The 22,352-nt window shown below is 40.8% G+C and overlaps 1 pseudogene; it reads left to right on the top strand.

The window, feature by feature from the left end:
* The first annotated feature begins 8,148 nt into the window (after nt 1-8,148).
* LOC114683819 lies at nt 8,149-20,719 on the top strand (annotated as a pseudogene).
* The last annotated feature ends 1,633 nt before the right edge of the window (nt 20,720-22,352 follow it).

The following is a 22,352-nucleotide window of genomic DNA, read 5'->3' as shown; positions in this document are numbered from 1 at the left end:
TTCCAGGGCCCTTTCCTTCACAGAACTCACAGTACTTTGTCAACCCTGTAATACTGTCCATATCTTATGATTCTCCTTTATTTATCTATACCATTTGATTCTGTATCATTAGAAAAACTCTTTCAGTGTCTTACAATCTTAGAATCAGATTTCATTAAACTTCGTAGTTTCAAGCTTGCCTACTGACCTTCACAACAAATAAATTCAAGTTCCAAAAAATATAAACCATGTCTATTTCATATTCTAGTAATAAAATTTTGTCAGGCTACTTAAATTTTCTAAACCTTGATTTCTCATATAATATATATGATATATATATATAATAGTAAAATAAATAATGTCATCCATGCAAATTGTTATTAATATCCATCAAGTTATACATTTAAAGTCTAGATGCATATTCTATGAATTATGATTACTATTATTAACGTTATTAATAAAAGATTATTAAGAACAAAATCTCAAGAACCTTTTCATTTTTATTGGCAGTCAATACTCCCTGTGTTTCAAACTTTTCATAATGCCAGTGTCTTGATATTATAATAATTCATTGTTATTGCCTCTGTTTATGCTAACAACAAGACAGAAAAGTCATTGTTTAACCTGTTTCATGTTATTCACACTTCAAAGGTTTACAACAAAAAGTTGGATGATATGTCTGTGACTTTCTATCTGTATTAAGAGACACATGCACAATGAAATAGTATTAATCTATACAGAGGCTTAGACATATATCCATAAAGAGTCAGGCATTACTCAGCTCTTGGAGATTACACAGCAATAGATCAGTCTGAGTGACTTCTTCATAAATCAACAATGATCACAATAGGGCCCTGAGACTCTGTATATAACAACTACACAAGCCAATTGCCTATGAGCACACGTGTCCCAGCCTTTGCTTTTCTTCCCATCTGAACTTAAAGAGTGATAGCTCTGTTTGAGAGCTCCATGGTAATTTATTCAACTACAAAAATTCATCCATCAGTGCTCAGTATTCTACACAAAGAGAAGATTAATTTTCTTTGCTATCCCCTTCAGAGACAAGCTTCAGCCTGTTTTTTCCATTTTTAAGCTGAGAAACAAAAGTACCACCAAGCATTTCGGAAGTATGTCCAAAGCTTTTACAGAGGACTATCAGGGAACTGAAGAGTAATGATGCTATTCCTTGGCATCAGCTGCCTCTTTGTGTTCTGTGACTTGTGTGTACAAAGTAAAAACCTGGGCTGCTTTAAGTAAGTGGTCCTCTGTGAGCCTTACTGAAAAGAAGAAAAGCCTTTGTCTTCAGGAATCTGAACAGAAACATGCATTTAGCTCTCTCACCAGGAAGTGGAAGACAGTTAGAAAAGGACCAAGGCTGTACTTCACTTACACCCTTGCAGATCCAGCCCAAGCCATCTGTCATTTGTCAAGTCGTGCTTGAGTGCTGCAGGGCAGTCTGACATGTCTCTCTTTGTCCTCAATTATAATTCTCTCACTGCTGTGTGACTGCACTGATTACCTTGTACCATAGATCATCCAATCCTGAAGAAGTGGGGATGAAGTCTTACTTATGAGAGACTTCCCAGAGCAGATGCAGCATACTGGAATCCGATTTGTCCTGCATATGACTGGCTAAGGAAACACATATCCAAATTTTAAATTGCACAGCAAGTAAGTATGCAAAGGTCTTAAAAGACCTGAAACTGTGGGAACTTGATGAAGCAGAGGCTGGACTTCAGGGATAAGCACATAATAAGCAGAAGAGTGTCTGCTGAAGAGGTGACATTGAGGCTGACCTCTTGGAGCAAGTCTGCTGTTGGACTATGACAGGACTTTCTCTCCTTAGTCTCCTTAAACAGTGACCCTGACTCTATGAAGTAGGAAAGAGAAAGACGAGAACACAGGCAGAGGTGTAGAAGCAGTGGATCGATGATAATGCCCTGACATAAGAGGAAGACAGCACAGTCAAGTACTCAGAGACACGGCTCCAACTAACACATCCCAGAACCTAACATGACAGGCAGGACAGTCGTCCTTGTCTCTGGGCTGTCCTCAAGGATGTGTCTGTTGAAGCTCTGTGTCAGCTGAGGGAGAAAAGGGGAAAGTTGCCACACTCAGAAGGTTCTACTGAGCTTTCTCCCTCAGTCCCAGAGCTTCCACCTCCCGCTCCAGCTCCAGAGCTTCCAGGCACCAGTGCAGCCTCATAGTGACACCCTGCTCTAGCTTTGGAGTGATAATAAGGGAGACTTTGTGCTCAGAAGGGCTGCATAGCAGTTTCTGAATGTTGGAGGAAAATTAAACACATCACTCAAGACCTGGGAAGCTAATCTTTTCCGATGTTGTAAACACAATTAGTAGCTCTGGAAAGACTCAGAGAAAGGGCCTGCATCCTCTGTGCTAGTGTGCTGTGAGGACGAGAAAATGAGACTGTGTGGAATGGCCTGTGAGTGTCTCCAGCTGACCATGAGCTCAAGAGATCAGTAGGTGTCTGTGCACTAACAGTTAGCTTGCAGGAATGTGTCCTCTTGTGATCTCTGTGTCCTGTGCTTTACTCCCCCTGACAGTGCCTAGGCCAGACCTGGAGAAGAAACAAACATTCTGACTCAGGAGAAACAAATCTAAAACAACTAAGAGGTGCTGGGCTGGAGAGAAAGCTCAGTCGGTCAAACCCCTGCAGTGCAGGCACTGTGGGCAGATGCTCCATCTCACTGGCCAGCCTGAGCCAGTGAACTCCAAAAACATGAGGTGGAGAGAGACTGAGGAAGACACCTGCCATCTTCCTCTAGCTTTCTCCATGCAGGTTCATCCACCCACACTGATGCACACACCTACAAAGCCATATACATACACACACATACACAGAGACTACCAAGATGTGTTAAACCAGTGTATTCGCAGAGTTGCAGCCCACTAACCAAGCTAAGAATCATTGCCACAGGACTGTGAAAAAAAATTAGCTGTCAGTAGGTTTCTTCCACCACCAAGTTCCAAATCTGACCTCATTCTCCACAGCCCAAGTCCTGTGCCTCATCGTGTCACTGGTTGTGAAAGTTATGGAAGTCCCTTCTTAACGTTTCCTCAAAGGAGGGACTATGACTGTGAACAGGCTCTGGGAAAAGGGTATTAATACCCACTGGCAGGTCTCAGAGGACTGGCAGACACCTTTGGTCAAAGCCTAAGTTAGCCTTCAGACTGGCAGGAGAGTCACAGGGTGAATGAACTTCCCAGAGGTTGGGTGGGGGTGGGCAGGGAGACAAGGCTAGTGGTGGCACCCACTCAGAACTGTGTGGCTAGGCTCTGTGCAGTGCTGACAATGACTCCTAAGCCTGAAACACCCTGAGAGCTGCACTAGGAAATGCGTACTCAATCTTACAAACTAGTCTTAGGACCCAGTAAAACAATCTTTGCATTTAACTGGTGCTGTGATTCTATGTACTAGAAGTATTAGTTATTGGAAGCTTATTATAGTCATTTTCCTGTGGTTAAAAAAAAAAGGCCACTCATGCCAGATCAAGGAGTCCTAATGGGTTTGCCAAAGCATCTGAGAAAACAGTATAACTTCTTTGTCCACCATGCCTTTTTTTATGCCTGATATTTATTTGCTCCCATATCTACTTAACAATAAAATTCCTCTGAATTTGCACTATAAAGTCGGTTCCTGAAGATTTAGGACCCAAATAAATGCTGACTTGCCTCAGACTGTGGATCTTCCATCATCATCCCCAGTGTTTACAGCTCTCCTGAGAGCAATGTTTCTGCTCATTGTCCTTTCATTCCTCTCATCAAGAACTATTTAATTCATGCTTCATGGGAGACTATCTCTATTCATTCCTCACATAAATGCACACAGTTCTCAACTTCCTATTTTCCAACTTTTATAGTGGTACAAAAGTGATAAGCATTCTTCCCAAGCCATTATAGTTTTGAATTTTGATCTTTTCCAAGTTAATTGTATGTAATAACATCTCTTGTAAGTGCTAAGATAATGTCACTTAACTCTGGTTTCCAGGTAGCCAGACACTCATTGGAAGTAATAAGCTGATATCCACAGCACACTTTGCTAGTAAGCTAGTGTGTTCAATAGCATAGGTGTATGAAGTACATTTGTGACTTACAATGTCTTTAATTTATAGTAGGTTTATTGACTGTACACACCACCATAAATTGATGAACATCTGTTTTATCTACTACTCCAGGTACTCTTCTAAGTGTTATAAAAGAAATCATATGATACACCCCCTGGGTAATATATATTAAATGTAAACATAAATATTAATAACAATTAAAGTGTTATAGTTTAAAGTTAAGGCATGTTAGGCACATAATGGGAAGACCTTCCAGGTGTAGGGGACACAAGTATACCTTAGTGATGCAAATCAGTAACCAGAAGAATTGGTTAAAAGTGAAAGTACATGTGAGTAGGCTAATGGTACCAGTTTGAAGAAAGAGATTCTGGTGCTTCTGTTAAAGATAAGAAAGAATTATCTTCCTCTGTTTTTCTTTACCTTAATTTTGGGGACATGGTCTCTCAGTAAACCTGGAGCTCACCATTTTGGCTATACTGACTGAGCAGCAAACCCCTGTCTACATCCCGCTAGAGCTGGGGTTACAGATGTACCCCTCCATACTTGGCTCTTATATGGGTGTTGGGGACCTGAATTCAGGCCCTGCTACTTTTATCGCAAGCACTTTGCCCACTGAACCTCCTTCTCAGCTTCAACTGCATATATTTTAAATTCTGAACAATTTCCAGTTTAAAAATCATTCACTGTTAGGCAACCCCATAAAATGTCAAGAAATACCTGCATCACACAACTGCTTAAGCACATTTTTCTAATTAACATTTTCCTTTATTTTACATCCCGCCCACAGTTTCCTCTCCCCCCCCACTACTATCTACCCCCTCCTCATCCACCCACTCCTCCTCCATCTTATTCAGAAAGGGGCAGGCCTCCCATGTTCTTGAACATAGCATGGCCCATCAAGTTGAGGTAGGACCGAGCCCTACCCCCCCTATATAAAGGCCAGGCAAGGTAATCCAGCATGAGGAATAGGTTCCCAAAAGCCTTAAGCACATTTTTCTAAGAGTACACTTCATCTTGAAATATTTAAGTTCTTAGTCAAAAATATTTACTTTCAAGCGTATGTACTCTCAGTTTAGTGTCCTTTGTCATTTTTACTTTACTTAACTTTCTTTCCCTTCCTAGCATTGCTTCCATATTGTGTTTGTCTTCTGTTTTTTCATCAACTCCATAAGGAATAAGCTGTATGCTGCCAGTTCAGATACTAAAGTGGCCCTAGCCCCTGTGGGCAATGAGGAGAGAAGAGATAGACTGGAGCTTAGGGCATGAAAATTCCCTTCAGCCTCTCTGAGAGGCTGGTCTAAATAGTGCGATCAACTGTCATAAATAGCAGTTGTAGTGTAGCCTCTGGGAGCTGCTGATCTTGGCTTAGAACCAGGAATATATGAAGAAGAGATGGTGGGGTATGTGGTGACATGGGTGTCTAATACAGGCAGGAAGAAGCACTCCTTCCAGGAGGATTATTGCAAGCCTGATATCCAAAATTTAAATTCTGCCAGATTCTTGAAGTCAGGAACACCCCTACTTTCTTATGGATCCCCCATTTTTCAGTGTTACCTGTACACTACACATTTAGAAAACAGATATTTTCAGGCTAAAGATTCTTGAATTATATCTATACTTTTATCACTGTCTATATGAGCCAGAAACCAAGAGAGTCTCAGTAGGTTTGTGTTATCAAGTACAATTCAGCCTCCCTACAAAAGTTTGCTGTCCAGGCTTTAGATGACTGAGGGGCAGTTGTTCTAGTTCTCATGTTTACCCTTCTGGGTTCCCATCCTATCTTATGTGTTAGTGTTGAGCTGGATCCCATTATCTTTTCCATTGCTCACGACACCATATTCCTTTGAAGACTCTAGATAGGACATAGATTTAATTCTTGTTTTAATGTTCCAGGACAAAGAATTTCATAGTCAATTGGAAAATATGAAGATGACTTTATATAGGGATACTTATTCCTTTAAGATGACTATCATCTAGTCAAGGTAAGTTTGGGTAGTCTGACTTATAGGAGAGGATAAATATGGTTTTATTTGGATTTATATATGAAGTTGCATTTTTTTTCTAACTCAATTTTCACCTTTTGGATTATCCCTGTTTTGCCTTTCATTGTTAACATTAATTGGTACTAGTTTCCAAGTATTTCTTATACAAAAAAATGATGTATCTAGTGCCATATTTGATGATATCTAAAAGGGTTTTTTCTGTGTAGAGCTGGCTGTCTTGGATCTCACTCTGTATACCAGGATGGCTTAGAACTCACAGAGATCTGTGTGTCTCTGCCTCCTAAGGATCAAAGGCATGCACCACCACCTCCCAATTGATATCTGAAAATTTTGACATTCCACAGTAAATAATAATTATGTTTCTTAATAAAAAGTAGATATAAATTCCATGCTTGAAAGAAGGTATGAAGGAAGAACAGGATGTGGGATGGATGGGGGTAATTGAGTTACTGTTTGGTAGAGAGCAATTTGCTTGAAAATGCTGATTTTCCTGTCTTTCATGGGTTTCCATTCTGAAGCAAAGAAGACCAATTCACAAAGAAATACATAAAGAGAAGCTATTTTGAAACAGAAAGTAAAACTGTAATTTTGAATGGACCCAGAAATGGAAAAAAAAAATAAGTTCCCATCTACCACCTAAAAGTAAGAGATGCCATTAAATTAACAGCAAGATTACCTTCACATATAATCAAAGTGAAAGGTTAAGTGCCTAGCAGTTCTGTCCCATACTATGCTCAATAGCCATTGGGTACACACATGGTTGCTGTTATGGTTTTGCTCTAGACTTTATAGTGCTAGAAAACCTGGATAGAGTGATATCGTAGTGGAAAAACAGATGAGTAAATTAGTTTCTTTCTACCTCCAAAATGCCTTTGGCTACTCACACTTAGTTCTTGCCCTTGAGAAAGACACTTCTGTTCTCTCAGGCAAGAGAGGAAAGCTGGTCATAAGAGACCTCATCCTCCACAGGACCACTATAATTGCTGAGTTAAAAACTGCCAAGTGTGGGCTTCTTGGAGCATTAAAAATATAGTGTCACTGGGACATGTCAAGCAATGCTCAGAGAATAGCCCTGGTGTGGAAAACAAGTAAAACTTTGGTCCAATAAATATTTCATGAGTTGTTATCACTCACCAGGCCAGTAACTACTGGGAAGCTGCTTAATGACTCATGGAAAAATCATGAGAGTAGGTAGACAATATCAAAAAAAATTTCTGGCTCCTAAAATCTCTTCTTCTTATCTCACACACTGTTTGGGACATTAGGGTTTTTTTGTTGTTGTTGTTATATCTTAACACAGAGTCTATTTTTTATGTTATTGAGGTCATTTTTCCTGTCCATGTGAAGGCTCTATCTCCAATGAAGTCACCAGATACAATATAGTGAATTCACTGAGCCTGGCTTCTGATTTGCCTGTGGTACCTTCTCTTGGAAGAAGGAAAAAGATAGTTGAGTGAAGACTTCATGGCTGGTCAACTTTGAGGCCTGAGTATTTTGTTTCAGTGACAGGAAACGTAATAGTGACAGTTATAGATTTCATGTTTTGACCACTGTGATTTAGAAAAGTATCTTTACTTACCTATGCCTTTGATTTTTCCTCTGTGAAATTAAACAACAATGACACTCCATTTTCAGAAGGATGGTAATATAATTTTTAATCAAATTGAGTATAAAGAAATGAAAAGGAGCATAAATAGGAAATACAGCTTTTCTGTCAATTCATAGAGGGCACCTAGGACAATGCCAGGTTCACTCTTATGGTTTTAAAATTATTTATTTATTAAATGTGTGGGGATGAGATGTGTCCCATGACTGCATGACATGTATGTGGAGGACAAAGGATAACCTGTGGGAATCAGTTTCTCTTCTTCCACCATGTAGGTCCAGGGATTGAATTCAGGTTATTAGGATTGTCAGCAAGTGTCTTTACCTACTGAGCCAGCTCATTGGTCCTCATACAACTTTTTAGTGATTATTTGGGAAATGAACCAAACTCCTTGTGGGTATTCATAGTGTGTAGATGATTTATCTCTGTTCTAGCCAAGGTTTTTCTGGTGTCAGTCACGATCAGAAGGCAACACATGGAAGCACAAAAAAACACTTCCTCTATTCTGGTCTCTGAATTCCTTCTCATCTGCTTCCCTAACTTCAGACCTGGCAGCATTGGCTGTCCCTGACCCTCAGCCTCCTCTTCCTCCTGGCCATGGGGGCCAATGCTACCCTTCTCATCACCATCAGGATGGAGGCCTCTCTTCAATGAGCCCATGTACTACCTGCTCAGCCTTCTCTCCCTTCTGGACATTGTGCTCGCCTCACTGTCATACCTAAGGTCCTAGCCATCTTCTGGTTTGACAACAAATCCATCAGCTTCTCTGCTGCTTCCTCCAGATGTTTATCATGAAACAGTTCCTGACGATGGAGTCCTGCACCTTCATGGTCATGGCTATGATCGCTATGTGGCCATCTGCAAGCCTCTGCAGTACCCATCGATCATCACAGACCAGTTTGTGGCTAGAGCTGCCATCTTTGTGGCAGCTCGAAATGGGATACTTACTATGCCTATCCCCATACTTTCTTCCCAACTGAGATACTGTGCAAAAATTATCAAGAACTGCATCTGCACTAATATGTCTGTATCCAAACTCTCTTGTGATGACATCACTTTAATCAACTCTACCAGTTTGTCATAGGTTGGACCCTGCTGGGCTCTGACCTCATCCTTATTATTCTTTCTTATTCTTTCATTCTGAAGGCTGTGCTCAGGATCAAAGCTGAGGGAGCTGTGGCAAAGCTTTAGGCAATTTGGTTCCCACTTCATCCTCATTCTCTCTTCAGCACAGTCCTGCTGGTGCTGGTCATCACTAACCTGGCCAGGGAGAGGATTCCCCAGATGTTCCATTCTTCTCAACATCCGCATCACCTCATCCCCCCAGCTCTGAACCCCATTGTTTATGGTAAGGACCAGGGAAATCAAGCAGGGAATATGGAACCTGCTTAGGAGGTTGAAAGAAGTAAGATGAGACCTGGCCTAGGGGATAGATATTGGTAATCAGGAACAATATTAGCATTGCATAAAACATTTAAGTGCTGCATAGTAAGTATGGATTTTTTTCCTTGAAGTTCATCATGGTTATGTTGAGTCTTACCTCCCTAAACCTTCACTGATACAATGTGAATGTAAAGAAAATATGATTTTGTAAATGACAATATTTCTCTACAGACACACCTGAAGATCTGCAGCAGTCACATATGGGTAAGAATCATGTCCTGGACATAAAGCTTACTTAATTTGACTGATTCTTAGATTTCATTCAAGTTTCATATATGTATGCAATTTGCTTTGATTATATACCCAACTCCTTCCAACTCAGGTCTCCCTCCTCACCATCCTGCTCCCAACTTCATGTCTTCTTTTCATAGCCATAAAAATCCAATCAGAAAGAGAAATTTGGGGAGTAGGCTGTCTTAAAATATTGTTTAGTTGATAAGATTGGTGCGGGGCTGGGGACTGAACTTTGTACATGGAGGCAAGTGCTCTATCAGTTATCTACATATAAAGCTTTCAATTGTTAAGCAATCATATTGAAACAAGACCTGACAAGGCTCTTCCTGAATAGTGAAGCTTAGCTCTATGTGACAGTATAAGTTAGCCACAATATAAAGTGAGTAAGATCTGGGAGGTGAGCGGACTGGATTCAGCTTGGTTCCTGTTTTCTTGTTGTACCCACGCCCTGAAGGTTTTTGGCATTCTGGAATTATTGTATGTTTATGGCCTCATCTATGTGAGAGGGACTTGTTAAATAATAACTACATTTGTCATATAATGAGTAAACATAATTTCAATAGTTTCTAGTTTCTCAAGTGGCTTGTGTCTATTACATGTCAAATATCTTAATTCTCCCTAATGCTGCTCATCCTGTTTCCTGCTGTGAATGATGCCTTGAAAGATCTCACTAATTTTTATTATTTATTTTGAATTGAATTAAAATTTAATTTGAAGTGACATTATATGCAAGTAAATAGTGAATAAACATTATAAAACTCATTTGATTTTATTATTTTATATCAAACTTTACTTTATTTTTATTGAAAAAATATTTTTCATACAATATATTCTGATTACAGTTTCCCCTCCTAACTACTCTCAGCTCTTCTTCACTTCCCTCCCATCCAGGTCCACTCCCTTTCTGTCTCTGGTTAGAGAACAGTCATCTAAGAAATAATAAGATAAAATAAGATAAAATAAAAGCCAGTCAAAACAGGAGAAAAAACACATAGAAGAAAGAGAGCCAAAGGAAAAAGTACAAGAAACATGTAGAGACACACATGATCACACACACAGGAGCCCATAAAACACAAGATGGAAGCCATAATATATAACCAAAGGACCTGTAAGAGTAAAAAAATGCCATGACACAACTGCTGTGGGATGGTCTGTATTCAAATTGCTCTGATTGGTCAATAAATAAAACACTAATTGGCCAGTGGGGCAGCAGGAAGTAGGTGGGACAAAGGAGAGAGAAGAATTCTGGGAAGTGGAAGGCTGAGGCAGAGAGACACTGCCAGCCGCTGCCATGACAAGCAGCATGTGAAGACTCGGTAAGCCCACAAGCCACGTGGCAAGGTATAGATTTATTAGAAAATGGATTATTTAATATAAGAACAGTTTAGCAAGAAGCTGCCATGGCCATACAGTTTGTAGAAGCAATATAAAGTCTCTGTGTTTACTTGGTTAGTTCCTTCTCTGTGTTGGACTGGTGGGTGACAAAGATTTGTCCTGACTGTGGGCAAAGCAGGAAAACTCTAGCTACACACAACATTAGAGACAATGAACTTTCAAAGATGCCGTTGAGTTCATGTTGTGTTGGCTATCCATCTACTGCTGGGCATGCAGCCTACCTTTAAGAATGTTTTTTTTTTTTTCCGCAGGGTGGTAGCGCACGCTTTAATCCCAGCACTCGGGAGGCAGAGCCAGCAGATCTCCTGTGAGTTCGAGGCCAGCCTGGGCCACAGAGTGAGTTCCAGGAAAAGGGCGCAAAGCTACACAAAGAAACCTTGTCTCGAAAAACCAAAAAAAAAAAAAAAAAAAAAAAAAAAGAACTTTTTTTCCTAGTGAGACTCCTTGGAGAAAACTAATTTTTTCATTTGCAAGTAGTATTGTCAAATTGGAGATAGCTTCTGGGTTAGCATTGTTCACTTCTTCTCTCAACTCTAGGATTCCATCTGGTGCAGACCCATGCAGGCCCCTGTGCACGCTGCCACAGTTCTGGTGAGTTGTACGTGTATCAACAGTGCTGTTTTAGAAAGTCTTTTTCTTGTTGTCCTCCATCCTCTCTTACTCTCTCTTCCATCTCTTCTTTCACAGGGTCTCTGAACCCTAAGGGGAGGGATTTGATGGACACATCCTGTTTAGGGCTGAGTGTTCCAAGCTTTCTCACTCTCTGCTCATTGTCTGGCTGTGGTCTCTGTATTTGCTCCACCTGCTACAGGAGGAAGCCTCTCTGATGATGGCCGAGCAGCTCCAGCAGAGGCCACATGCAGCCTAGCCTAGAGATCAGATGCATAATCATTCCTCACTCTCTATCATTTTTTAAAATACCACTTCTATTCTTATCAATGCCTGACTTCATGTGTCCTGACTGTTCCATTGGATTTGAGCCACCACCTGTACCCCTCCTTTGCTACTTTTGTCTTAAATCCGTACATTTTTTTCCTTTGTGTTTAGCCCAGCTGGTCATTCGCCACAACTGAAGGTGAGGCAGGCATCTGAGTTGGTGGGTTTTGCTGAATTGGATAGATGCATTCTACAATTTGCAGTTTCTGGTCATATGCAAATGGTAGAGAGAGAATAGATATGCTCTCGCATTGTATTTCCAAGGATTAAAATAGCAGCAGCCAGCCCTTGATGTCGTGACTATCCTAGTGTATATTTGCACTTCAAGCACTTGAGAATGGCTTTTGACACAGCTGAATCTAGGATAACCTAAACTGTTTCTCAGGAGATTTCTCTAAAGTAATTTAACCTTTTTTATAGCATCTTGTCTCACCCCAAATAGCTTTCAATCTTTTTTTCTCTGTTTCATAACATCGAAGTATGATTCTAACCAAAATATTGAAATTCTACCATCATCCACTTCACCATAGTCAGTTGCTAGTTATTTTTTCCTGAGATTGTCATTCCCCACCTGTTTATATTGTTGCCTTATATATATATGCGGTTATTCTCTTACAAAAACACAACACTGTTCACTTACAAATATGCCTATCTTTTAATTAAGCCTTCTGTTACACTCTATCCAGTGCATGATACCTTTCTTTATTTCCTGATGGAATTAATTTGGCCATCTTAGAGTCAATGGGTGTGCCCATATAAGCTCCTCCATGCCGAGTGAAGTGCTTTAACCATCTTCTCAACTTTATATAAAATGTTTTGTGTGTTGTGAGTCTTTTGTTGAATAAAAGTAAATAAAACGTCACATCTTATTTCTTGTTTCCTTTGACTGTTTCTTAGGAAAAAGATTTATATAATAATGTTTATATATTACATTCCCAAGAAGCACCTTAAAAAAATTTCCTGTAACTTTTAGTTCAGTGCAGCCTTATTTACCATAGAACCCAAGACTTCTTCCATTGGAAGAAGGCTGAGTTTTGTGTAAACCCTGACATATCAATTTGGGCACCTTTGATCTCAATATAAGTTCTGGTTTTCTCATCTAAAAAGGATAATATTTGCCTTCTTATTCTGTGATTGAAAGTCCTAGAATACTTAATTCATGACATGTTTCTCAATGAGAACTCACATATGCAATTAATTTCTAAATCCAAAGTCCTCAGTTCACTTTCCTTTGCTTATTACTTCTCCGGATTCTTTCAAGAGCAGCTGGTCTTTTGTATCTAATACACCATTCACATCACAGGTAACAGGCCTGCCTGCTGTGCCATTCTCAACCTCTAGTACAGTCTCTCTCTTACTGGGACCTGTTTGTTATAAGCAAATCCTTTGCTTATTTGAAAGCTTATAGTATTATGCCTTGGAACTCTATTAAAAATCTTCCATTAAAATCTTAATCCCCTTGCCTCATTTTAGACAGTTGGTTCCCAGTATGATTGAGATAGACTCAGTACAAATGCAATGTTTTTCACAATGAAGGATAAATGTCTATCCACAGGGCTGTGAATGTAGCTCAGTGGTAGAGCACTTGTCTATCTAATCTGGAATGCTCTGGGTCCTTGCATTGAGCCTGGTACTACTACACAAGTAAGAAAAGACAGCATTGGATTTGAAGCTAGGGAAACAATCAGGTGGGTAAAATATTAGCTGAGCCAGCACAAGGTGTGGTCAGATCCCCAGAACCATATAAAAACCTGACATGCTCGTAACCCATATAAAAAGCTGTATGTGCTCGTAATTCCAGTACTGGGGCAGAGGTCGGAGTGTCCAGAGCTCTTTAGTCAGTCTTTACTCTAGTAGGAATGGGTGAACTTAAAGTTCAGTGTGAGAGACTCTGCCTCAAAAAAGGAAGATGAAGAAGTGATTGAGCAAAGACATCCTGATGCCAACCTCTAGCTTTCACATACTCATTCATGGACAAGCATACCTGTACAACATGTGAACACACCACACCACACCAACACCACCACACACACCACACACACACACACACACACACACACACACACATCACACACACACACACACACACACACACACACCTGTTCATGAACAGCAACAACCTCAGATTAGTCACTTAGAAGAGAAATCTCCATTTTTTTCTTCCCTTTCTACCTTTTATCTCCCTTTCTCCCTTCCTCTTCATTTTGTTCTTCCCCTTCTCTCCCTTCCTCTCCCCTCCCTTCTTTTTCTATCCCCCTCCTTCTTTCCCCACAGCATTACATATGCTAGGCAGCACTCTACCACTGAGTTACACCCAGGGCTCTATGAAAAAAAATTGATTCCTCTCATTTGCTTACAACATTTACTTGTGCTATGCAGAAACCCTTTCTGCTAAGGTAAAAGTCAGCAATTTCAATAATGTTCCCAAAGGTCTGGAGGCTCGGTTCCTCTAGAACAGGCACGTTGCTTACTCATCTTCCAAACTGTTCTCTGTTCATGTTTGATGTGCTTCCTTCAGTGTCTTTTTAGCTCCATCAGGTCAGTATCAATTTCATCCACTTTTTTATTTCTTCCTGGGTAAAGTAGATTAATAAAACATAAAAGACATATAGCAAATGCTTCCAGGATATATTAAGAAAGTGTGGAATGCAATAGAATGGGAGAGTGAAATTATATGAGGGGTGATGTGTGTGTGTGTGTGTGTGTGTATGCATATGTATAATAGAATGGGAGTCCATATTGTAATATAGTGTAGTAGAATATTATTTTAAGGTGTGTTACTTTTACTTATGTTGCATTTGTTTAACTCTGTGAAGCTGTGTTACTGTGGCCTGTGTAACACACCTGATGGCCTAATAAAGAACTGGCCAATAGCAAGGCAGGAGAAAGGATAGGCAGAGCTATCAGGCAGAGAGAATATATAGAGGGAGAAAACTGGGAGGAGAGATCTAAGATCTAGCACCCAGAGGAGGAGGATTCCAGGGGCCAGCCACCAGCTACACAGCAAGCCACGGAGAAAGAGTAAGATTTACAGAAGAGAAAAGGAAAGGCCCAGAGGCAAAAGGTAGACAGGATAAGTTAAGTTAAGGGAAGCTGACTAGAAACTAAGTCAAGCTAAAGCTGGGCATTCATAAGTAAGAAAAGCTTCTGTGTGTGATTTTATTTGGGAATGTATGATTTATTTGCCATTTGTGTGGACCAGACAACTCTGTGGAGCCACTTATCTCCTTCCATGTTTATGTGGGTTATAGGAACATAATTCATATCACTAAGCTCTCATGGAAAGCACCTTTACCTACTGAGCCATCTCACTGGCTTCTCCTATTCCATGAAATTTAGGGTGCCTCAACCCTCTGTTTCTCTTTGTATTTAAATGTACAGCCTCTCCTATACCATTGGTGTAGAGGGCACAAAGTCCTTGTCCTCACAGACAAGCACTAGGGAAACCAGGAATGTTAAACACTCAGGGTTGTCTCTTCAAAGAAAGAAGAGATATATAACCCGTTTTTCATCCAGAAGGCTGGGAATGTATGAGGTTAATAGCCTGGTAACCTCTGTGCTATCTGTATGATCAATCCGCCTGACTGACTGACAAAGGGCTAGAGGTGGTTGATAGCCTAGTAGCCTGATGATCTCTCTGTTATCTGTAGAGTCAGGCCACACCTGTGCTGTCCTGCCCCCACCCCCCAAAAAAAACCTTACAAACAGGACCAGAGATGGTTGATATGCTATCTGTATGATTGAGACACACCCAGATCCTTCCCCAGTCCCTTAAAATGACATGTAGTTTATCTATAGAACATATTCTTACCCTCAACCAAAAGCTATGTTTCATTCTCCTAAACATTTTCCTCCTATTTTGACTCTTGTATGTTCCATGAAATCACAGTCCTAGATGAAATCACATTTTCTTCTCCTCAATTACTGTCACTCCACACCCATTAAATGCCCAGGACACAGACTGCTAACTCTCTTGCATCCTCTGTCACTTCTGTCTTCTACAGACCAAGCATCTGCTACACTTCACATAGTAGACTCTGTAGTGTGCTTTCTCAGAGGCAGCACGGAGCAGCAGGAAAGCAGCCATAGTAAGGCTCTCTTCAGATCTCTTCATTTGCTTTTCTGGCAGCTACTCCCCATGCTCAGCATCCCTGTATGGAAGGCACAGGACCAGTGAGTGAGCTTCCTGAGGCAGCAGCGCAAGTAGACAGTTGGCTGCAAAAGGACACCTGCTGCAATGGTGAGGGACCACATAAGCATCAGTTGAAGTTTTCATTCTCTGTGGTTAGTCCTTTACCATCTAGCAGCCTGAATCACTAATTCTGCCAGGTTTCCCCTAAATATAAGCCACGTGTCACTGTTTATAGATGATCATTTCCATGTGAGATTCAGTTCCCACCACAGCTATGAGTAGAGAGGAGGACTCCTAATTAACTCATTAGGGGAAGTAAATTACTGTCTCCTCTCAAATGTCTGCATGCTATCAATAACATCAGACTTATCCTAATCCTGCCTCAACTATTTTAGCTCCCAACAAGGCTTTTCTCATTTTACATACCGGGAAAAACCACTGTTCTCATTCCTGAATCATGCCTTCTCCTAAGCACATAGACTAGGAAGTGATAGAGGTAGATATACGGTAGTTGTATTTTTAATTCTTTTAAGAACCATTGTGCCAATTTCCATAATGGCAGGAGGAGTTTATATTCCCAACAACAAAGTATAAGAGTCCCTGCTACCTGGCATCATTACCATCATTTCCTACTTTTTCCTTGGTGATGGTTATTCTAAAAGGAGTGAGAAAGATTCCCAATGTAGTTTTTCCTTAGATTTTCCTGGTCACTGAGGCTGGAGAGATGGCTCAGCTGTTGAAGGCACACACTGCTCTTGCTCAGGACATGAGTTTGGCTCCATCACTCATGTCAGATGGCTTTTAGCCCCCTGTAACTCACCTCTGGCCTCTGTGGGCATAGAACTCTTGTGCAAATACTCCCACATACACATAATTAAAAATAAAATAATTTTAAAAATCATCCATGCACCTTCTCTGTCCCTGAGTGATACTCTCTCCCACTGGGAGCAATACACAGCAGCTTATGTAGTACCTGGTCATCTCCAGAGAGAACATACATGAGTTTTAAAGCAGAAATCTATTATTATTATTTTTTTTTATTATTATTATTATTTACATTGGATGTGTCTGTGTATCTTCAGAGAAGCAGGACCCCATGGGAGCAACATTCCCAAACCTGTGTCTTTCCACCCACTGGAGAATGACTGTTGCATTTATTTATTTATTTATTTATTTATTTATTTATTTATTTATTTATATAAAAGCATCCAGATCCCAAAGTCACAATCACAGGGCTAGTGAGAAGTTGAGGAGCCACACATTGTCCCCAGACCACGGAGTAGTCAAATTTGTTCTGCAGAGAAAACTTAGTAAGTACTTCAGGACTGTGCATCAGAAAACCAAGTTAAGTGATCCTTGAAGTTTGTCCTTTGACTCTGTTATTTATTTCAAGATGTTATTACATTCTGTGTATGTTAGTATGTGAAGACCCTAAGGATGATTGGTGTCAGAAGAACCTGAGCAGGCCAGGGTGTGGGTCAACTGAGTTCATAGGGCATGTCTGTATTCTTGCTCACTGACAGAAACAAAGAAAGATAGAAACCCATCTTGTCTTCTGTCTTTATGTACATTGATCCTCTTAAGAAAGGTGGCTAAGAATATAAATCCAAGACAGAAATAAGAGTATGAAAAAGGAATCTAGAATTCCCCAAAAGCCAGGGTGGGTGCTTTCATATTGGAAGCTAGAGACCAGTCAAAACTGTGACTTAAGATAATCAGAGAAACAGCCAATTGATATGAGACTGATCAGAAAACTGCTGTTGGAATCCTGTTGTATGTATTTAAAAAAAATGGAATATCTCTAAATCTTGACTGGAATATTTTTAGATTATATATCATAAGCACCCCAAAGAGCATTCCCAAAATCCAGATATGAGATGAGTTTGCCTCTCCAGAGGAGAGTGCAACCCAGCTTAACAACTTCACCTCTCAGAAAAAATGAAGAAACTAGTGATTCCTTTAGTCATCTCTTATATTAAGAATCTTATTTCCTATATATTCACCTATATTTTTCATAGAGATTGTTTTTGGTCCTACTCAAATACACAAAAGTGTTGGTAAGTGTGTTTTTATATGGATTTTTCACTCTTCAGTCATTTTATTTTTTCTCACCACTAGTCACTATTATTTTTATTAAGTTAGTTCTTTGATAATTATATATATATAATATATTATATAAATATGCATATATATTGCATTATGGTTGTTCTTTCCATCTTCTTTTATCTATCTTCCCACATATCAAGCCCCCTTCCTCCCTGCTTGCCCATTTCCCAGATTTATGACTTTTGGTTTTGCTGTGTGGCACATTTAATTAGGGCCATCTATATGACTGTTGGGTTGGGACTGTCCATCAGAACTCAGTAGAGTCATCAGTGGGTCCACAACTGAAGGCAACGACTCTCCTTTTCTTGCTATCTATCCAGAGTAAACAGTTCAGCAGTTAGGATAAAGTCCCTTAGGTCTCTGCTCCATCCCTGCCTAGTTGTTAATGGGCCCCTTCTTATGCAGATTTAGTATGTCATCTGTAGTTGTTGACAGTCTGTGTTTGCAGTGACTTTTTATTGCCCAGAAGATGTCCTTTAGCAGCCCTTCTCTCTATATTCTGACTCATACCTGTACCTTTCTGAACCTTCTTTTAGAATGTTCCCTGAGCCTTGGAGGAGATGGTATCAATGTCTTGTTTAGGGTTGAGCACTAACCTACTACATTTATTCTCTGGACCATTGCAAGGCAGCAAACCTACTACCATATTCATTCTCTGGACCCAGCTGCAGCTGTCCTCTTCTTCCATCACAGTTCATTATAAAGAAGGGCTTCTCTGATTAAGGTTGAGAGTGGTGTCTATGTATGGTGTAACATATTGTATTTTAAAAGGTAACTCAGTGCTATGCCAGTTTATTCAAACAACAGAATTAAGTCCCTCCTAGTGGGTTTATAATGGCAGGTATGGATCTCTACTGTGGAGTGGAGTCTCAAATGCAGAGGACGGTGAGTTATCCCCACAGCATTAACGCCCACTATTGTACAAGTGGTCACATCTTGTTTGTCAGGTTGGTATCATAGTTTTAGAGTTCACAATGGTCTCCTTTCTCCCCAGCAGTCTGCATACCACATTCTGGTACTATGAAAGGTAGCAGGCAGGGAAGAGGCTTCCATCTCAGTCCCAACTTGTGTCTCTGTATCATGGAGCTAAGTATGTTTCATCATTAAATGATGTTTTCTACTCTGTTCTTTCACATTTTGTTCCTGAGTGTTAAGCAGCAGTTAACAGTAGTCTTTATAGAGAAAATAGTGAGATAGTAAATACACAATATATTTGTCAAAGACATGGTTCAATATATCTCTAACAGACCTCTACATCTGCAGGGGGTTATTGAATGCCCATCTTCCACCAGTTGGCTAGTGTTTCTCTTTGTGCTATAATAAAAAGATAAGATTCTATCTATAACATTTCAAAACAAATTAAAAATGTAAGTCTGACTATGGAAGTTTGATTAATATTTTATTGACAACATACTTGGCCATTTTAGGATTCATAAGGGTGCAAAAAAGAAAGGAGAGATGTTTAAAATGCTTAAACAAGAAATGTCTTTTCCAAGAATGGAGATTTTGGTACAAGTAAGAATGGGTCAAGAAGGAGGTCATTATTCGGGGAAAAAGGATGTATTCTAAGGGAAAGAAATGACATATGTGAAGCTCAGTGTGTTTTATACAAAGCAAAACATATCCTCTAAGTGTGGCTGCATCTGAGTGTAAACTATGGAGCTTATCTGGGCTTAGAACTTACATGAAGGAAGTTATTATTGTTCTATGAAATCATGATGTTAATGGAAATTGTTTCAACAGAAAGCTTGAGGTCCAATTAGAATAAAAATGGACATACATTAATCTTGTGATAAAAACAGTGGAACCCTTGATCTTGCCTGTTTCTTTTCAGCTATTTTCAGCCTTACCTGCCATCATATGGTACCATCTCCCAACAACACAGGGACTCAGGTGACAGAATTTCTGATGATTCTGCTTTCCAGGAATGCAGGACACAAGCATTGGTTATCTGTTATCTTGGCTCCTCTACTGCTTTTGGCTCTTGGGCCAACTTTGTTTATTATTCACCATCCATCAGGGACATCTCTGCACGAGCCCATGTTACTATCTGCTTGCCATCCTCTCTGTGCTTCTGTCATCCTCTGCCTCACAGTCACCCCAAGGTCAGAGTCTCCCAGGCCACTCATTTTTCATCTTTAGCTAGAATTCTTTGTTTTGGTTGTGTGTGTCTCTCTCATTTCTGAAGAAAAATGCTCAATGTGTCAATGTGTGTCACACCAGATCCCCCTCAATTGCAAACTGTGTCTCCTCTTATTCTTAATGCCCGATTTTTGAATCTTTAATTGTCTTCCAAATGATGACTCCTCTCCTAATGTCTGTAGTGATTTCACATATATTCAAGATTTCTCCTTCGATTAGAAAGATACTCTCCTTGACTCTAAATTTCTCGATTGACGTCCTTTGTGGCGCCCAAGGGATCTCAGTGTAAATCGCTTATGGAACGCCCACATGTTGTTGCTCACAATATTTAGGCCACCTCACATCCTATTCAATATGGCACAACACATATCGTTGGAGGAAGATTAGCTGAAGGTCGCCTCTGCGAAGGGCCTACCTTATGAGAGAGAGGATGCGAGGATAGAGTTGCGCTTCCTATGATAAGCCCATTCGCGACTGCCATCTGTACTCTCATCCTCCAGTGGACCTGAAGCAAGTCGCCGCATCCTTAGATGATGGAGACCAGCTTAGAATCCACTGGAAATATTCCGTTAAAGGAGACCGACCAAGTGCAGGGGCAGATCAACCGAAAGCCAACAGCTCAGCAGAATCCACAACCAGCTCCGCAGTACCTATTTAATAAAATAAATCGGATGCTTTGCGGTACTCAGACTTAGCTTCCTATGACCCCTGTGCAAACTGGGCCTGAGGGCACATATCACACTCCCACAGAAAAGGTGTCATAGTCTTAAAACTAGAGTATCCAGCATCACACCAGAATCACGATGCAGTTCTCAACCTCGTCTCGGTCTCAATTTCTGGGATCAAACATGACACACCTTTCACAAGGGTCATTTATTAATATAAAGACAACGTTGGCACAACGGTACTCAAGAGCTAGTCACACCATGATATTGCCGGAACACTACCCTGAAATTGCCTACGAACAGCACAAGATGGCTGAAGCCACGCCCCCACTGGATCAGGCCTCTGAATGGCGGTAGACCCAGTAACTGGACATCATTTACATGCGCTCCTCTGTGCCATCCTGAGCGAGGCAAGAGCCCCAGGCATGGACGATCGGAGTGCCACACCTAGTGCCCTCAATATCTTGTCGATTGGGTCTACGATATGGGGCTTGTCGTATTATCCAACCTGCGGGTAGCATTTCTTTCAGCAGCCCTTGCGTGGATGCTTCTTGGCTCCAGTCTGGGACGAGGGGACTGGACCTGCCCTGAACCTGGTAGTCTTCAACAGGGAGTTCAGATCCTACAGACTTCACAACTCAGACCACTGAGCGCTGACTGGGCTTTGTCCCCTGGTTTTTTTATATTGACCTCTGCGGCCGTGAATATGCGACCGGGTGTGAGACACTGGCGCGGGGAAGGGGAGGGGCCGTAGGCAGCAGGAAAGGACCCAGGGGGGCGGTGACAAGCACCATGAGAACAAAGGAATCCGTTGCGTGCTAGCATGCAGCCACACAGGATTGGCCATGGCCCCGCGTACAGTATGGTCCTCAGACCATCCAACGATAATGCCACAGATTGTGACCGGTAGACCCTGGGCATCTTTTGGCCCCTCTGGTTGTAGAACTGAAGCGCCGCACCACAGGCCACAGACATTCAACACATGGCACTATCCTGCCTAATGCTGAAATAAATAAAGCCGTAATTAAGTAGGGTAATCATACTGAATCGCTTTATAAGATATTTACAATATGATCTTGACTCTCATAACCTCAGTATCAGACCCAACGCTGAGCATCTTACACGAAGTTATTAGTCATCAATCCGCAGTCACTAGTCAATTAAAAGGTGGCCAAAGTGCTACGAGACAACTCAGTTTTAATGTGACATTGGGGCTCCTCACGCCACACATGAGGAAGCCTGGCTGTAGTATTTGTAATCCTTAACAGAGCCAGTAGCACACTTCAGCGATGATTAGTGACCGATGCTTAGCTAGAGTTTTCTCCAGTCGCCCTGCAGCAGTCCCGGGAATGGCGGTCTTAGCGAACAAATCTCTATACCTCACTCTCGCCAGCTCTCACAGTAGATCAACCTCGGCTCAATAGGCCACAATAGAAATAATATCCTGATGACTAAAACAACACATCATATCTTATATTGCGATTATGTTACAAAATTGTTATGGCCGCTGCAGCCCTCCTCAGTGTTCTTCCTATCTTAGGATTGGATGTTTTTAACGTACAAGTTCCTCTGAGAATTTCTAAAGCCATATATCGTATAATATTCTAGGATAGATAACCCAATACA

This window comes from Peromyscus leucopus, unplaced genomic scaffold, assembly GCF_004664715.2.
Source record: "Peromyscus leucopus breed LL Stock unplaced genomic scaffold, UCI_PerLeu_2.1 scaffold_1008, whole genome shotgun sequence".
In the NCBI taxonomy this organism is placed as follows: Eukaryota; Metazoa; Chordata; class Mammalia; order Rodentia; family Cricetidae; genus Peromyscus; species Peromyscus leucopus.
The sequence above is the reverse complement of the archived record's forward strand: the minus strand, read 5'-3'. Positions and strand labels throughout refer to the sequence as shown.